The 19,366-nt window shown below is 47.5% G+C and overlaps 1 protein-coding gene and 1 non-coding gene across 2 annotated transcripts in view; both read right to left on the bottom strand.

Moving 5' to 3' along the window:
* The window catches only part of LOC140393687 (uncharacterized), a 114,582-nt gene extending 99,303 nt beyond the window's left edge, over positions 1-15,279 (bottom strand). Inside the window, exon 1 of the mRNA XM_072479978.1 lies at positions 15,227-15,279. The gene's annotated coding sequence lies outside the window, so the exon portion shown is untranslated. The remainder of the gene's footprint in view (positions 1-15,226) is intronic.
* Positions 3,428-3,623, bottom strand: LOC140394637 (U2 spliceosomal RNA). Its single transcript, XR_011935938.1, has one exon. It is a non-coding gene; the product is annotated as a U2 spliceosomal RNA (small nuclear RNA).
* Positions 15,280-19,366: the final 4,087 nt, after the last annotated feature.

Genomic DNA, 19,366 nt, shown 5'->3' with positions numbered 1-19,366 from the left:
CCGGTGCCGATTGGCAACAGTGGTTGGCACAGTGGTTAGCACTGCTGCCTCACAGCTCCAGGGACCCAAGTTCAATTCCAGCCTTGGGTGACTGTCTGTGTGGTGTTTGCACTTTCTCCCCGTGTCTGCGTGGGTTTCCTCCGGTTTCCTCCCACAGCCCAAAGGTTTGTGGATTGGTCATGTTAAAATTGCCCCTTGGTGTCCAAAAGGTTAGGTGGGGTGAATGGGTTACAGGGATAGGGTGGAGGTGTGGGCATAAGTAGGGTGCTCTTTCCAAGGGCCGGTGCAGACTCGATGGGCCAAATGGCCTCTTTCTGCACTGTAAATACTATGATTCTATTGTTGAATCGCGATTCTTCTTTTGAACACTTTGCTTTTCCTCCACCCTCCCCGCAAATTGGGAAAGACCAGCTCTAACCTAGTCTTCATACGCCTGCCCATCAGCAACTTGGCAGGTGTAACTCCAGTGGTCATGATGTGGCATTGTCCGGCAGTACGGTGGTGTGGTGCAGTGGGTTAGCCCTGCTGCCTCACGGCGCCGAGGTCCCAGGTTCGATCCCAGCTCTGGGTCACTGTCCGTGTGGAGTTTGCACATTCTCCCCGTGTTTGCATGGGTTTCGCCCCTACAACCCAAAAGATGTGCAGGGTGGGTGGATTGGCCATGCTGAATTGCCCCTTAATTGGAAAAATGAATTCGGTACTCTAAATTCAAAAAAGAAAAGTGTGGCATTGTCCCAAAGAGAATGAGGAAATGTGCCAATTTGGTCTCCAGTGATGCTAGTGGCTGCTTTTTCATGGCTGCCTTGAAGGTTTGTACGGCCCTCTCAGCGCGCCCATTTGGTCAGGGCTGGTAAGGTGCAGCATGTATATGTTTAATGCCATTGGATGACAAACGTTGGAACTCTTTGCTGGTAAAGGCTGCTCCAGTGTATGAAACCAACACCTCCAACAACCCATAGGTGGCAAAACTTTGTCTCTTTTTGTTGCAAAATAAGCCGTGGACTTCATATCATAAATATCCACCCGTTTGGAGTGTGCACCCACTATAACTAGGAACATTGTACCCCTAAATGGGTCCATAAAGTCCACAAAATTTCACCCATGACTGACCTGACCATTCCGAAGGGTGCAACGTAGCTGCGAATAGTAACTTCTGTTGCACCTGGCATTGGCCACAATGGTTAACCATGCTCTCTATATCTGCATCTATCCCAGGCTGCCAAACGTAGCTGCGAGCCATCATTTTCACCTTGGATACACCTGGGTGGGCGCTGTGTAATTCGGCAAGTAACAACTTCCTGCCAGGCATGGGGGCAATCACCCTGGGTCCCCACAGAAGGAAGCCATCTCCACCACTCAGTTCATCCTTCCTTGTTTGAAAAGGTTTTCCAGCTGTTCAGACATTTGGATAATATCAGATCTCGGTCCAGTGTTTGCTCTGCTGCAGACATATAACGCATCGAGAAAGTTCAAAGCTCAGGGGTCATTTCTGACGGCACTGCTGGGGGCAGCGTACTTTCCAGCAACGGGAGACGGTTTGAGGCGTCTGCATTTGATATATGTGTCCCTGGCCGGTAGGAAGGTGTATTCAAAGACAGCTAACAATAAAGCCCAATCCTTGCAGATGCTTTTGGAGGGATTGCCTTATCTTCTCTATGCAGTCTGTTCATGTAACGTGTCTCTATAGGTGTGGAGATGCCGGCGTTGGACTGGGGTGAGCACAGTAAGAAGTCTTACAACACCAGGTTAAAGTCCAACAGTTTTGTTTCGATTCACCTGAGGAAGGAGCAGCGCTCCGAAAGCTGGTGATTCGAAACAAATCTGATGGACTTTAACCTGGTGTTGTAAGACTTCTTACTGTCTCTATAGGGGCAGCACAGTGGCGCAGTGGTAAGCACTCGGATTGCGATGCTGAGGACATGGGTTTGAATACCGGCCCTGGGTCACTGTCCGTGTGGAGTTTGCACATTCTCCCCGTGTCTGCGTGGGTTTCACCCCCACAACCCAAAGATGTGCAGGTTAGGTGGATTGGCCACACTAATTTGCCCCTTAATTGAAAAAGAAATAATTGGATACTCTAATTTTTTTTTTTTAAACTTATCTCTATAGAGTGTCAACTGATGAAGCAGACAATGGACACTTCTTACCAAACATCCTGTACAAATTGAATCTTTATTAATAACTGAACATTAAAGCATTTAACATACACTGACCTGCTCTCTACTCTTATCACTAAACAGATGGAATAAGACTTAGCGCAATCTCAAGTCTCATGACTTGGGTTTAGATATCGTCAAAACAAGGCGAGTTGATCAGGCTCACGTTGGAGGTTGGTGGTGGTCTCGATTGCAGCTCAGGGTGCTCTTCACAATGGTTAGTCCTAGGGTATCGCTGCATAGGTTCTGAACCTCTTCCCTCTTACAGCATTTCGTCCAGTTTTCAGAATGTTCCAAGGTGTGCTTGGACACTGTGCCTCAAAACACGCATGACCTGATGTTTGACATTGTTAATTCAACGTCGTTAATTCAGTGACCATTGTAAACAGGATATATCTGCTTCATTGTTCCAGTTATCAGATCCTTTGTTTAGTAGCCTTGCTGATCACATCAATTTCACGTTGGGTAGCTGGTTGTAAGCGGTCTTGTTCCTGTCTCTGATGATCTTATTAAACTGCAGCCACCGCTCTTTTCACAGGTTTTAGGTCAACTGTGGGATTGGCAGGGCAGCACGGTGGCGCAGTGGTTAGCATTCACGGCGCCAAGGTCCCAGGTTCGATCCTGGCCCCGGGTCAGTGTCCGTGTGGAGTTTGCACATTCTCCCCGCGTCTGCGTGGGTCCCACCCCCACAACCCAAAAAGATGTGCAGGTGAGGTGGAGCGGTCACGCAAAATTGCCTCTGAATTGGAAAAAGAAGAATTGGCCATTCTCCCAGCATGCTCTGAAACCTGTCTGTTCATCCATAGTGAGGGATTATGATGAGTGAATATGATAGGGCAACATGGTAGCGCAGTGGGTTAGCTCTGCTGCCTCACAGCACCGAGGTCCCAGGTTCAATCCCGGCTCTGGGTCACTGTCCGTGTGGAGTTTGCACATTCTCCCCGTGTTTGCGTGGGTTTCACCCCCACAAGACAAAGATGTGCAGACTGGGTGGATTGGCCACGCTAAATTGCCCCTTAATTGGAAAAAATGAATTGGGTACTCCAATTTTTTTTTTTAATGAGTGAATATGATGAGTGATTACAGTAAAATGCCAGTCATAAACATACTGGTGAGGGCAGCATGTGGCGCAGTGGTTAGCACTGGGACTGCGGCGCTGAGGGCATGGGTTCAAATCCTGGCCCTGGGTCCCTGTCCGTGTGGAGTTTGCACATTCTCCCCATGTCTGCGTGGGTATCACCCCCACAACCCAAAGATTTTTTTAAAATTATTACTTTTTCTGAGTTACCAAGCCAGGGCTCAGAGTGTGGGTCAGGGGCGAACCCCTAATCCAGCTCCTCGCCTGCTCCAAAAACCAATTCTAATTCCAATTGAATCCAATTCATGGTCCCCACAAGAGAGACATACCAGATCTGAGCCAAAAGGCTCCTACTACACTTAATCTTAGCCAAAAGGCCGAGAAGCGATCCCACAACCCAAAGATGTGCAGGCTAGGTGGATTGGCCACGTAAAATTGGCCCGTAATTGGGGAAAAAATAATAATTGGATACTCTAAATTTACTTAACAATAAATAAACATACTGATGGAATTTTTTCTCCCAAAAATGACAACCAAACCCACTTTCTCGAACCGCGAGTGTGCCTTCTCTGCATTAGTTAGGGCCCCTGCAGTGTAGCCAATTCCTTTCTGACCTGTCATTCAGTTTATGTAAGAGTGACTCACCTGAGGAAGGAGCAGCGCTCCGAAAGCTAGTGACTCTAAACAAACCTGTTGGACTTTAACCTGGTGTTGCAAGACTTCTTACTATGCCTACCCCAGTCCAACGCCGGCATCTCCACATCAAAGTTTATGACCGACAGTTCCATTTCCATAAAGAAATGCATCATAAGTGAGAATGATTTCTTCACAAGGACTGAGGTGGGTTAAAAGGCAGGTTCACTTGCCTGAAGGCTTCTTTTTGCTGCCCTTCCAGTCACTGTACCACCTTTGGTGTTTTTTAAATAATGCTTGATAAAAGTTACCAGCATCATAGACAAGTTTGGAATGAATCTCCCACAGTAATTTACCATCCCAAAGAAAGAAGTTAGCTCTGGTGTATTCTTCTTAATGGCCCCAATCTTCCCTTCCATCAGATGCAATCTTTGTGCATCCACTTTAAAACCCAAATAAGCCACCTCACTCACCTGAAAAGTACATTTCCCTCTTTTTGGTCTTACTCCGACTTTCTGGAACCTTTTTAAAACCTCCTCCAGCTTTGTTAGGTTCTCCTGTTCTGTGGCTTCCGTGATTAGCACATCAATCAAATCGACGACTACCGTAGGTAAATCTTGCAAGAGACTCTCCACAAAAAGGCTGGTTTAGCTCAGTGGGCCAGACAGCTGGTTTGTGATGCAAAACAAGGCCAGTAGCGTGGGTTCAATTCCTGTACCAGCTTACCCGAACAGGCACCGTAGGGGCTTTTCACAGTAATTTCATACTTGTGACAATAAAAGGTTATTATTATTATATTATTATTGTGCATTGAAAAATTACACAAGCAGACAAGACTCCAAATGGCAATCTGGTGCAGGCCCTTGATGTATATTAACAGTGGCAAAGCCCCTGGAAGTGTCATCCAGCTCTAGCTGCTGGTACACTTGACTCATGTCTAACTTGGCGTATGTTAGACCCCCAGCCAGCTTTGCGACCAATTTAGGTATAGGGTACATGTATAATTTTGCTGCCTGGTTTATTGCTACTTTGTAGCCTCCGCACATTATTATGGTGCTATCCAGCTTGACTACTGGCACAATGGGAGCTGCCCACTCTGTAAATTGCACGGACTTTATGATACCCTAATCCTCTAATTGTCTAGGTGCGGTCGCCACCTTCTCATGCAATGAATAAGGCACAGGTCTGGCTTTGTAGAATTTTGGTGTAGCCCCCAGATACACATGAACTTTGGTTTTTAAGCCCAATTCTTCTTGAATTACCTTCTGGTACCTTCATGGGCCTTCACGTAGGCCCCCTTCGATAACGTTAAAAATTTCTAGCCAATTTAGATCAATTTCTTGAACCCAATCTCGGCCCATCAAACTTGGTCCTTGGCCCGGAACTACAATTCAGGGAAGTTGGGCAGATTACTGCCTGTAACGTATATGTGTTGTTGTTTTACCAAGATCTGTACAGCTTCTCCCATATACGTAGCCAGCTTGATGGTCGTGATTTCTAATCTCAGGGATTGGGTAACTCCCTGAAGGTATCGATAAATTTGCTTTACCTCTACTATGGCGGAGACTCCTGTATCTACCTCTGTTTTGACTAGACAGCTGTTGACCATCGGTATTATTGAGATAGGGGCTACTGTTCCCATCTTAATATTATTCAACTCATATACATTTGGTTCCACTTCAGAAATACTTTCAATGCTGGAATCTTGGCCCTGCTAGCGGTGTCAGGCCCTGCTTGATCTTCCCATATGTCCCTTTTCTTTTTTTTAAATTTAGAGTACCCAATTCATTTTTTCCAATTAAGGGGCAATTTAGCATGGCCAATCCACCTGCCCTGCACATCTTTGGGTTGTGGGGGCAAAACCCACGCAAACACGGGGAGAATGTGCAAACTCCACACGGACAGTGACCCAGAGCCAGGATTGAACCTGGGACCTCGGTGCTGTGAGGCAGCAGGGCTAACCATTGTGCCACTGTGCTGCCCCTCTCATATGTCTCTTTTCTGCCACAGACATAACACACAGCTTCCTTGAACCTACACTTCTCCTGGGGGTGATTTCCCCCACACTGATAGCACTCTTCACGAATCTTGGTTTGTTGGCCAAGATTCTGCACTCCCTCATTCCGTGCATTTCTTTGCTCGCCAAATGCCCATGCCTTCATCCTTGGCATTGCTGCCATTAGCGGCTTTTCTCCAAACTTGGTTAACCTCGTCACCCGGAGGCGGCGAAGGTTGGCGGGCGTGGGTGGTGAAGGTTGGACGGCGTGGTTGCCGAAGGTTGACCAGCGTGGGTGGTGAAGGTCGGCTGGTGTGGGTCGCGAAGGTCGGCCAGCGTGGTTGCCGAAGGTTGACCAGCGTGGGTGGTGAAGGTCGGCCGGCGTGGGTCGCGAAGTCAGACGGTTGGTAAAAATGAGTCCCAGGCAAAAAAGGTTCGGTAAAAAACTGCTTTAAGGGACATTAATATGTCAGCAGGGTTTTAGGTAGGGGAACTGGGTGTAAAAGGAGAGGGGGTGGAGGGAGCGGTATGTGGGACTAATGTTAATTGTGTCTGGCTGGGAGCAGCACGTGGCACAGTGGTTAGCACTGGGGCTACAGTGCTGAGGACCCAGGTTCGAATCCCGGCCCTGGGTCACTGCCCGTGTGGAGTTTGCACATTCTCCCTGTATCTCACCCCCACAACCCAAAAGATGTGCAGGGTAGGTGGATTGGCCACGCAAAATTGCCCCTTAATTGGAAAAAAATAATAATTGGGTACTCTAAATTTTTTTTCAAAATTGTGTTTGGTTGCTGTTGTTGTTTCTGTTCTGTGTATATTTGAAAATACCGCCAATAAAATATTTTTCAAAGAAAAATGAAAACGATAAATTTCTACATATTAAAAACATCCAAGGGTATGAGGATGGTGCAGGAAAACATGCCATAAACTCACTGAGTGACAGGCACAAAGGGTCTGTGCCTGCTCCTATTTCTCTTGTTCATTCTTTCCCCAAATCACCGCAATTTGTTTCTCCAGATATTTATCCAGTTCCCTTTGGAAGACTATGATTAAATCTATATCCGCCACAATATCAGTATTCTAAATCCAAACCACTCATTGCACGAGAACGCTCTTCCTCAAAGTACCTCTGGCTCATTGTTGGCTCCACACACCTACAAAATAGTAAGATCATTTGTTTATATAACTGCCACTGCGCAAAACAAATCAGAGAGAAAAAGTATTTTTCTTTTTTTTTTTAAATAATATTTTATTGAAAATTTTTGGTCAACCAACACAGTACATTGTGCATCCTTTACACAACATTATAACAATACAGATAATAATGACCTTTTTTATTTAAACAAGAACAAAAGAAAACAACAAATAAATAAATATTAAATAACAAAAATAAAAACTAGCCCTAATTGGCAACTGTCTTGTCTCAGGCCACCCCCCCCCCCCCCCCCCCACCCCCCACCCCCCAAGTTCTGGGCTGCTGCTGCTGCCTTCTTTGTTCTCCCCTATCTATCTTTCCGCAAGATATTCGACGAACGGTTGCCACCGCCTTGTAAACCCTTGAGCCGACCCCCTTAGGACGAACTTAATCCGCTCTAACTTTATGAACCCCGCCATATCATTTATCCAGGTCTCCACCCCCGGGGGCTTGGCTTCTTTCCACATTAGCAATATTCTGCGCCGGGCTACTAGGGACGCAAAGGCCAAAACATTGGCCTCTTTCGCCTCCTGCACTCCCGGCTCTTGTGCAACCCCAAATATAGCCAACCCCCAGCTTGGTTCGACCCGGACTCCTACTACTTTCGAAAGCACCTTTGTCACCCCCATCCAAAACCCCTGTAGTGCCGGGCATGACCAAAACATATGGGTATGATTCGCTGGGCTTCTCGAGCACCTCGCACACCTATCCTCCACCCCAAAAAATTTACTGAGCCGTGTTCCAGTCATATGTGCCCTGTGTAATACCTTAAACTGAATCAGGCTTAGCCTGGCGCACGAGGACGACGAGTTTACCCTGTTTAGGGCATCTGCCCACATCCCCTCCTCAATCTCCTCCCCTAGCTCTTCTTCCCATTTCCCTTTTAGTTCGTCCATCATAGTCTCCCCTTCGTCTCTCAATTCCCTATATATATCCGACACCTTACCGTCCCCCACCCATTTCTTTGAGATGACTCTGTCCTGCACCTCTTGTGTCGGGAGCTGCGGGAATTCCCTCACCTGCTGCCTCGCAAATGCCCTCAATTGCATGTACCTGAATGCATTCCCTTGGGGCAACCCATATTTCTCGGGAGAAAAAGTATTTTTCCACTCTTACTTATTTATTTGTTCAAGGGGTGTAGGCGTTACTGGCATTTGGGTCAGCATTTAATGCCTACCCCTAATTGCTCTCGGGAGGATGGTGGTGAGCTGCCTTCTTAAACCGCTACAGTCCATGTAGTGTAGGAACACCCACAGTGCCGTTAACAAAGGTGGTTTTTAAACACCAGTTTTCTTCTTCCCAACCTCTTTTTAACATTGCGGTTCTGGATGTCACAGTGTCACGTGGCCATATTATGCTGGTGTGACCTAGGTATAGAGTCGACCGAGCATGGCTCAGTGCTGGCAAGTCGTGATATGAGTCAGAATGTTGTGGGGAGGGGGGTTAAATAGCATTCTGGGACACGTGCCCCTAATCTACAGTGACCCTCCGGGGCAGTAATGGGGGCATTGAGCAGAGCCAGAACTGCTGCATTTTATGATGAGACACAATCCCAAGTTCTCTGCCTGCTTGAGTGCATTCCACTGTTTCAGAAAAACAAGGAACAAAATATACATTTCCCAGGTTTGTCTAATGTAAGGTAGTGTTAGTTATCTACAGTCCTCCGCTCTACCACAGCTGAGCTATTGAAGGGGAGCTCTAACGTAAGGTAGTTAACTAGCTGGATTAGTGATAGCTGAGAAAACTGCCCGCTTGAAATGTTGACCTTCAGCATGACCAGCAGACATTGTAGATTTTATCAATGTGTGCTAAATTCGTTTTTGCAACCCATTCTCCCCGTGTCTGCATGGGTTTCACCCCCAGAACCCCCACAACCCAAAGATGTTCAGGGTAGGTAGTCTGGCCACACTACATTGCCCCTTAATTGGGAAAAAATAATTGGATGCTCAAAATGCATTTTATTTTAAAATTGTTTTTGCAGAAATTACAGACCAAATATTCTGTTATTCTGTTGCTTCCCAGCGCCAGCGATTGGAGGCTCTGGGTGGTCAGGCTCTGGGCGAGTGGTACCTCCTGGCAGTGCTTAAAAAAATTGTTTAGAGTACCCAATTCTTGTTTTTCCAATTAAGGGGCAATTTAGCGTGGCTAATTCATCTACCCTGCACATCTTTGGGTTGTGGGGGTGAGACCCACGCAGACACGGGGAGAATGTGATACCTGGCAGTGCCAAGGTACCCAGGTGGCATCTTGTCCATGCAAGGGATTGGGCCCGGGGTGCCCTGCCCTTATGAGGTGGGGTGAGGAGAGCTCAAGGATTCCCTAATCGGTAAGTTGAGGCATTGGGGGGATCCGGGGGTCGGTGAGTTTCCTCAGTGCAGGAAAAGAAGGTAAGTTTGGCTCCGGCAGGGGCCTTCGCGCCGAGGCCCAAAAATCCCGCTTAATAGCGGGGTTGTTGTCACTTCCCAGCCTTTTGGCTAAGACCAAGAGTCAGATCGAACCCAGAATGAGGTGCAATGCCTTTTTTTGTCAGCTTGGATCTTGTGTCTCTCTCTTGTGGAGACCTTGGACGGGATACTCCCGTCTGGGGCCTAAGACCCCACACTGGCGGGAAAGCCGGCGCCAACGGCTCCGGCGTCAACGGCCCCCCAAGGTGATGAATTCTTACCTTTCTAGGAGGCTAGGTGGACACCAGAGGGGCTGGCGCCGCTCCAGCCGGTGATGAAGGGCTGGCGCGAGTTCGCGCATGAACGGAACAGCTGGTGTGATTCCGCCGCCTGAAAAACTGCGCCGAAGAATAGGGCAGCCAGCGTCGGGGCGGTAGGGCGGGATTCGCGCCTCCCCCCGGGGATTCTCCGACCCTTCGGGGGGGGGGCAGAGAATCCCGCCCATTAATTGGCTTTATTTTGAATTTGAATTGGCTTTTGGACCTAGCAATGAGATGGTTTGAGGGCTTGCCCTGTCCACTTCGCGCATGGCCTTATAACTTTAAGGACGGGCTACAAGATTCAATAGCGGGGACGGTCTCGGTGCTGCAAGCGCCGGCAAACGCTCCGTTAAAAGCGCTCGGCACCGGCCTCTTTTTTCCCCCCATTAAATTGCCGCCAAAGAAAAAAAAGACTCTTTTGACCCGCGAACCTTACAGGGTAGTTTGCAGAAAAAAGGGGAGTGGAACCATTGAAACTAAAATCGTCATGTGGCTGAAGCCCTTGGAGGAAAGATATTGCTTCATTTCCCCATAAGAAGAGGAGTTAGTGGCAACGGGGGATTTTTTCTTAGGGGGAAGCTAGACAAACTGAAGGGAGGATCAGGGCATAGATCAAGTATAGATCAAAATAGTTAGGACAAAGAGTATAGATATAATAGCAAGGATGAATATGACAGCATGAAGTGATTTGGTACATACTGAGGTTAGTTTATTAGACAAAGGCTATGAAATAAACAATAGAAAATGTATTCCCCAAGTGTAGGTACTTGTAGCAATTATTAACAATTAAACATACAATCTTAAAGCATTGCAGTATAGGCACAATGGGACGTAGATTTTTAAAATAAATTTAGAGTACCCGGTTACTTTTTTTTCCAATTAAGAGGCAATTTAGCATGGCCAATCCACCTAGCCTGCACATCTTTTGGGTTGTGGGGGTGAAACCCACGCAGACACAGAGAGAATGTGCAAACTCCACACGGACAGTGATCCAGGGCCGGGATTCGAACCCGGGTCCTCAGCGCCATAGGCAGCAATAGAACATAGAACATAGAACATAGAACAATACAGCGCAGTACAGGCCCTTCGGCCCACGATGTTGCACCGAAACAAAAGCCATCTAACCTACACTATGCCATTATCATCCATATGTTTATCCAATAAACTTTTAAATGCCCTCAATGTTGGCGAGTTCACTACTGTTGCAGGTAGGGCATTCCACGGCCTCACTACTCTTTGCGTAAAGAACCTACCTCTGACCTCTGTCCTATATCTATTACCCCTCAGTTTAAAGTTATGTCCCCTCGTGCCAGCCATTTCCATCCGTGGGAGAAGGCTCTCACTGTCCACCCTATCCAACCCCCTGATCATTTTGTATGCCTCTATTAAGTCTCCTCTTAACCTTCTTCTCTCCAACGAAAACAACCTCAAGTCCATCAGCCTTTCCTCATAAGATTTTCCCTCCATACCAGGCAACATCCTGGTAAATCTCCTCTGCACCCGCTCCAAAGCCTCCACGTCCTTCCTATAATGCTAACCACTGTGCCACCGTGCTGCCCTACAATGGGGTGTAGTTAACTAAAGTTAGCCACATTCTTCAGGGAAGAGGAGTCACATATGATACAATCTGGTCAGCAGAAAACATTTCTTATCAGCAGCCCAGACAACCTTGATGAATATAGACAATAGCTCCAGTTAGGAACCAGGCTGAGGCAGGAAGGATTAGATATACAAAGCATTTACGGGGTCTGAAAAAACATCAGAAGGTCATGAGAAAGGTCTTAAAGGCCCATGAGCCGATCACACAGCCGCTAGCTGCCTAGTGGCCGAAGTCCTTTAGATTGGATTGGATTTTGTTTATTGTCACGTGTACCGAGGTACAGTGAAAAGTATTTTTCTGCGAGCAGCTCTAACAGATCATTAAGTACATGAGAAGAAAAGAAAAGAAAATACATAATAAGGCAACACAAGGTCCACAATGTAAATACATAAACACCGGCATCGGGTGAAGCATACAGGGTGTAGTATTAATGAGGTCAGTCCATAAGAAGGTCGTTTAGGAGTCTGGTAACAACGGGGATGAAGCTGTTTTTGAGTCTGTTCGTGCGTGTTGTCAGACTTCTGTATATCCCGCCCGATGGAAGAAGTTGGAAGAGTGAGTAAGCCGGGTGGGAGGGGTCTTTGATTATGCTGCCCGCTTTCCCCAGGCAGCGGGAGGTACAGATGGAGTCAATGGATGGGAGGCAGGTTCATGTGATGGACTGAGCGGTGTTCACGACTCTCTGAAGTTTCTTGCGGTCTTGGGCCAAGATGTTGCCATACCAGGCTGTGATGCAGCCCGATAGGGTGTTTTCTATGATGCATCTGTAAATGCATCTGAGAATGCATTGGTCAATGTATGTAATCTATAACAGTAATGATTGGATCATGTCCAGCCAAGGTGGGGCTGTCAGCCTTTTGAAAATTGTGTAAGTACCAAGCTAAGAACAATGACAGTCTAAATTAAACAGAGTTAATCTGGAACCTGCCCCAGATTGCTCTCCCACATACGTTGGCCAGGCTTGGAAAAGGCCATCTTTAACCAGAGTTGCTGTCTCCACAAGTCTTTGTGTTAGATGAGCCGTAATGTGCTGTTGCTGCATGATGTGGGAGCTGATAGATCACCTTGCGAACTGCAGTGACCACATCTGCTGCAGTAAGTGTTGGTTGCTTGAGGAACGTAGGCTCAGATTTGGTGAGCTGGAATCTGAGCTTCAGACACTGCGGCACATCTGGGAGGGGGGAGAGTTACCCGGACGCTTTGCTTCAGGAGGCGGTCACACCCCGTAGATTAAGTGCCTCAAAGTCAGTCAGTGGTCAGGGACAGCAGGCTGTGACTGCAAGTGAGGCAGGTAGAGGGATCCTGAATTACATAAGAACATAAGGACTAGGAACAGGAGTAGGCCATCTGGCCCCTCGAGCCTGCTCCACCATTCAATGAGATCATGGCTGATCTTTGTGGACTCAGCTCCACTCTCCGGCCCGTACACCATATCCCCAAATCCCTTTATTCTTTAGAAAGGTATCTATCTTTTTCTTAAAAACGTTTAAAGAAGGAGCCTCAACTGCTTCACTGGGCAAGGAATTCCAGAGATTCACAACCCTTTGGGTGAAGAAGTTCCTCCTAAACTCGGTCCTAAATCTATTCCCCTTATTTTGAGGCTATGCCCCCTAGTTCTGCTTTCCCCGACCAGTGGAAACAACCTGCCCGCATCTATCCTATCTATTCCCTTCATAATTTTATATGTTTCAGTAACAGAGGAATTCAGGAACAGAGGAATCTCAACTCTTGATCTTGTCCAACAGCTATGAGGTACTTGGTCCCTGTGTGGATGAGGAAAAGGGCTGTCGGGAGGATGAGTTAGCCGACCACTGCACCATGTTGCAGGACGACATTCATGCAGGGGAGCAAAAAGACAAGTGTTAGTTGTCGGGGATTCTATAATTAGGGGATAGACGGCCTCCTTTGTAAGCAGCATCGAGAGTCCTGTATGGAATGTTGCCTGCCCGGTGCCAGGGTGAGGGACATCTCTGACCGTCTTGAAAGGATATTGGAGTGAGAGGCGTGGATCCAGTTGTTGTTGTCCACGTTGGGACAAACAACATCGGCAAGACTAGAAAAGAGAACCTGTTGGGGGATTATCAGGCACTGGGAACTAAATTAAAGAACAGGTCTAAAGGGTCATAATCGCTGGATTACTACACGAGCCACGTGCAAATTGGCACAGGGATGAGAAAATTAGAGAAGTAAACACGTGGCCAAAGGAGGGGTGCGGGAAAGAGCGGTTCCATATCATGGGGCACTGGCATCAGTATTGGGACAGGAGGGGCCTATACCGCTGGGGCACTCTCCATCTGAACCGATCTGGGACCCAGTGATCAAACGGAAAGGATACATAGGGTGGTCTCAAGGACTTTAGCAAATGGTGGTGGGTGGGTGGGGGGGCGCGAGGGATAGTATGGGCACAACTGTGGGAAAAATAATAGTTAATGAGAAGCAAAGCATCAGGTTAGCATGTGGGAGGAGGGTTCAATTACTGGGAAAATTATGAAAAAAGTTAAAGGGTAGAAGAACTCAGATGTTTTTAATGGAGGTGTTAGGATTCAAGAAGAAGGTGAAAAAACCTAGCATATTGGCACTTTACTTGAATGCTCCTTCCATTCATAGATTATCATAGAAGTTACAGTGCAAAAGGAGGCCATTCGGCCTATCGAGTCTGCACCGGCTCTTGGAAAGAGCACCCTACCCAAGTCCACACCTCCACCCTATCCCCATAACCCAGTAACCCCACCCAACACTAAGGGCAGTTTTGGACACTAAGGGCAATTTATCACGGCCAATCCACCTGACCTGCACATCTTTGGACTGTGGGAGGAAACCGGAGCACCCGGAGGAAACCCACGCACACACGGGGAGGATGTGCAGACTCCGCACAGACAGTGACCCAAGCCGGAATCGAACCTGGGACCCTGGAGCTGTGAGCAATTGTGCTATCCACAATGCTACCGTGCTGTCCAATAATAATAATCGCTTATTGTCACAAGTAGGCTTCAATGAAGTTACCGTGAAAAGCCCCTAGTCACCACATTCCAGCGCCTGTTCGGGGAGGCTGATATGGGAATTGAACCGTGCTGCTGGCCTTGATTTGCTTAACAAGCCAGTGTTTTAGCCCAGTGTGCAGTCAAAACAAGGTAAATGAGTTGACGGCACAAATCATCGCAAATGAGTATGATTTAGTGGCCATTACAGAGACTTGGGGCGGGATTCTCCGGGCCTCCACGCCAAAATCAACTGATGCGTGTAAAAATGATACGGCGGTTATCATGGGGGATTTTAATCTACATGTCGATTGGTCAAACCAGGTTGGTCAGGGCAGCCTTGACCTCACGGCTCCGAGGTCCCAGGTTCGATCCCGGCTCTGGGTCACTGTCCGTGTGGAGTTTGCACATTCTCACTGTGTTTGCGTGGGTTTCGCCCCCACAACCCAAAAAGATGTGCAGGGTAGGTGGATTGGCCACGTTAAATTGCCCCTTAATTGGAAAAAATGAATTGGGTACTCTAAATGTATTTTTAAAAAACTTTGTGATGGTACGTGATTAGTTGTAATAGTACAATTCTGCACTGCTGCCTCACGGCGCCGAGGACCCAGGTTCGATCCCGGACCCGGGTCACTGACCGTGTGGAGTTTGCACATTCTCCCCGTGTCTGCGAGGGTTTCACCCCCGCAACCCAAAAGATGTGCAGGGTAGGTGGACTGGCCACGGTAAATTGCCCCTTAATTGGAAACAGTAAAAAAATTAATAGTACAATGCTTTAGGTCTTTAATACTCAATACTATGCATCAGCTAAATCTATAAGGAGACCGGTTTAGAATGTCACATTTTGAACAGTGACTATTGCTAAACACTCGTATTGTATACTCACTGTACAGTTATAGGTGTAACTTGCATTGCAACTTTCTGTGTTAGTATCTTGCAGGATTCTGTATTAGATAAACATAGTTTTAAGTTGTCAGCAACTTTACCACTTTATTCTTTGTTCTAAATTGTAAGCAACATTGTTCATTGTTCTAACTTTGAAGTGGCTCAGTTCAAGCCCCACCACCTACAGATAAAGGACAGGGCCTCGAAAGCAGTCACTGACAGGGATTAGATTTAATGAGGAGCCTGCAGCAATTAGCAAGTCCCAAGGTGACGCGCTCAATGCACCAGTCAAAAGGATAAGATAACATATATCCTCTACTCTAAACAATGAGCAAGGAAGATGGCATAAAACATCCTTTGGTTTTAGCAGGAGGTGACAGGAACAAACTTTAATGTGAGACGGTGCCACAAGTGATTGACGCCTTAGGAGGGCCAGTCAGAGGACTATGGGAAATGGTATCATTGATGAACACCACCCTCGGGGGAACCGATTAGAAACTGATCAGACACGTCTAGGCCAATCGCAGATTGATCATGTACCCCTTCAGCCAATTGAGAAACAGCCTCACCTCATTCAGGCCAATCAAGAAACAATAACATTATTTTAAAATATAAATTTAGAGTACCCAATTATTTTTTTCCAATAAAGGGACAATTTAGCGTAGCCAGTCCGCCTACCCTGCACATCTTTGGGTTGTGGGGGTGAAACCCACGCAGACACAGGGAGAATGTCCAAACTCCACGCGGACAGTGACCCGGGGCCGGTATCGAACCCGGGTCCTCAGCGTTGCGAGGCAGCAGTGCCAACCAACAATAACACCATTGATCATGCTGTGGGTTGTGGCTTGGAAAGGGTTAATAAACAGCAGCTCTCAGTGAGCAAGGCACGCACCGAGTTTGAAAGTGAAGTTTGCAAAGCCTGCTGTCCACAGGGAAGTAATAATTATATTTATTATTGTCACAAATAGGCTTACAGTGTGGTTAGCACTTCGACCTCACAGCGCTGAGGTCCCAGGTTCGATCCCGGCTCCGGATCACTGTCCGTGAGGAGTTTGCACATTTTCCCCGTGTTTGCGTGGGTTTCGCCCCCACAACCCAAAGATGTGCAGGGTAGGTGGATTGGCCACGCTAAATTGCCCCTTAATTGGAAAAAATGAATTGGGTACTCTAAATTTACTTTAAAAATTAGGCTTACATTAACACTGCAATGAAGTTACTGTGAAAATCCCCTAGTCGCCACACTCCGCCACCTGTTTGGGTACACAGGGGGAGAATTCAGAATGTCCAATTCACCCAAAAAGCACGTCTTTCGGGATTTGTGGGAGGAAACCGGAGCACCCGGAGGAAACCCACGCAGACACGGGGAGAACGTGCAGACTCCGCAGAGACAGTGACCCAAGCCGGGAATCGAACCTGGGAACCTGGCACCGTGAAGCAACAGTGCTAACCACGGTGCTACCGTGCCGCCCATAAAGTAGAAGATAGGGAGAGAACAGAAGCAGAGTGTCACCACCTCCCTGAGCTGAACCGGAAAGCAAGAATTATAGCACGCCCGTCAAATAATAATATTAATCTTTATTGTCACAAGTAGGCTTACATTAGCACTGCAATGAAGTTACTGTGAAAAGCCCCTAGTCGCCACACTCCGGCGCCCGTTCGGGTACACTGAGGGCGAATCCAGAATGTCCAATTCACCTAACAGCACGTCTTTTGGGACTTGTGGGAGGAAACCTGAGCGCCCGGAGGAAACCCACGCAGACACAGGGAGAATGTGCAGGCTCCGCACAGACAGTGACCCAGCGGGGAATCAAACCTGGGTCTCTGTCGATGCCAGGAGAGAGGCGGTAACTTCCCTTGCAGCTTGGTGGAGTTTGTTGGTCTTTTTCTGACATTGGATGCTGGTCCTCCTGGTCATGCTACCCACATTGACAGTCGCTGCTGCTGCCCCCCAGCCGGTATTGGTGACCCTGCTGCTGCTCCTCCAACCCCCTCGGGGGGATTGCGTCGAGAAGCCTGGCCAGTTCGGCATCGCCAAAGCGAGGAGCAGGGCTGCGCGCTGCCGTGCTTGTGTGTTGACTGGGCTTTAGTGGTCAGGGAGCATTTAAAAGAAGTTCCCTCTTGTTAGCGATGAGGTGCTAAGGCACCAGTCTGGCAAATCAGATAGCGAGACAGCCAGTAATGGTGAGAAGCTCGTGGGGGCTCATTTCCGGCACTAAGTGTCGTTAAATACGGGCCGCGATCTCACCAACATGGCCATCGAAAAACACCCGCCAATCGCACCCAAAATTACACTTAATTTTTCCATTAAATCATGCTCTATAAGTATATGATGACCAGCCATCAGTCTCACAGCGTGGATACAATACAACCGTTTTGACAATTAAATAACAATGAATAATACTGACAAATCAAGGAGGAGTTTTATGAAAGTGTGAGGATACAATTTTTGAAGAGAGACGTTTGCACCCTTATAATATCCAGGTGGTTATAACTTGGTCAACAGATTATTTAACAGGTTTATCTGGAAGAAGATTGTAACCCGAAATAGTCACCCATGCTTGGCAGAGACATGGTTCACTTTCTCAGGCCCAGAATAAGGTATCTGTGGGAAGTGGCGGCCTTGAACTCGGGTGAGGGTGATCCCAATCTCGACTCGTCCCCACTGGGGCTAGAGTTATAATCCACTGCACACCCAACACCAGTAAAACATACTAACTTGTCATTTATGGCTCCCCTGTTTTTGGGTCCTCGCTGTGAGCAATGACTGCATTTCAGAAATAACAAACTGTCCACCTTCAGGTATCCGGACGACATTACTATTTAAATGCCAGCACTTTCCATTTGACTGCACAAAATTCCCACACAGCTGAGGGATTCTGCCAGAGTCCAACGCCCAGTGCCAACCTCTACACCACCCATATTGCCAGCAGGTATTTGCACTTAACAAGCCAAGCGTGAACCCATTCCTAGCTGCAATCAGGGTCTTGTTCATCAGTTGTAGCACTGTTACCAACAGTCCCTTAAATTACTTTAAATTACTACTGGTTTAGTCTTGGAACGTAAAATTTGATTACTACCCCTTTAACGTGATAGGGTGACTCTAATTCTCTTTTTGTGGTCCTTGCGAAGAGTTAATGATTCAAAATGGGGAGGAGGGTAAACTGGGATTTAAAAGAATAAATATGTAACTTATTTTAATAAAAGAAAAGTTCCAGATGCACTTGTTTACATAAAAAAAATTTTTAGAGCACCCAATTCATTTTTTCCAATTAAGGGGGCAATTTAGCGTGTTCAATCCACCTACCCTGCACATCTTTGGGTTGTGGGGGTGAGACCCATGCAAACACAGGGAGAATGTGGAAACTCCACACGGACGGTGACCCAGAGTCGGGATCGAACCTGGGACTCGGCGCCGTGAGACTGCAGTGCTAACCACTGCGCCACCGTGCTGCCCTACTTGTTTACATTTTACAATAAAATGCACTTGCTTTAAATCCTGCACCTGCTTGAGAATGTTTCTCCATCCATCTCAGTTAAAAACTTTGAACCAAAAACTGCGGCAACACACCTCACCTTCTTGGACGCAAAGCTCTGCCTGGCCTCTTGAGCGTAGATTAAAATCTGCTGACTCAGGACTGCAATTTATCAACTCAGAAACCCCACACACCACTTAAAGGGACCATCACCAGTATCCAAGCCAGGAGTTGTCATCAGACTCTGCACACTTCCTTTTTTTAAATAAATTTAGAGTACCCAATTCATTTTTTCCAATTAAGGGGCAGTTTAGCGTGGCCAATCCAGCTACCCTGCATATCTTTGGGTTATGGGGGCGAAACCCACGCAAACACGGGGAGAATGTGCAAACTCCACACGGACAGTGACCCAGAGCCGGGGTCGAACCTGGGACCTCGGCGCCGTGAGACTCTGCACACTTTCTGATATCTAGCTTTAAAAATAGGTTTGAGGGCAGCACGGTGGCGCAGTGGCTAGCACTGCTGCCTATGCCGCTGAGGACCCGGGTTCAATCCTGGCCCCGGGTCACTGTCCGTGTGGAGTTTACACACTCTCCCCGTGTCTGCGTGGGTCTCACCCCCACAACCCAAAGATGTGCCGGGTAGGTGGACTGCCCCTTAATTGGAAA

This window comes from Scyliorhinus torazame, chromosome 17 (assembly GCF_047496885.1).
Source record: "Scyliorhinus torazame isolate Kashiwa2021f chromosome 17, sScyTor2.1, whole genome shotgun sequence".
Taxonomy (NCBI): domain Eukaryota; kingdom Metazoa; phylum Chordata; class Chondrichthyes; order Carcharhiniformes; family Scyliorhinidae; genus Scyliorhinus; species Scyliorhinus torazame.
Note: the sequence above shows the minus strand (reverse complement) of the source record. Positions and strands in the feature narration are given on the sequence as shown.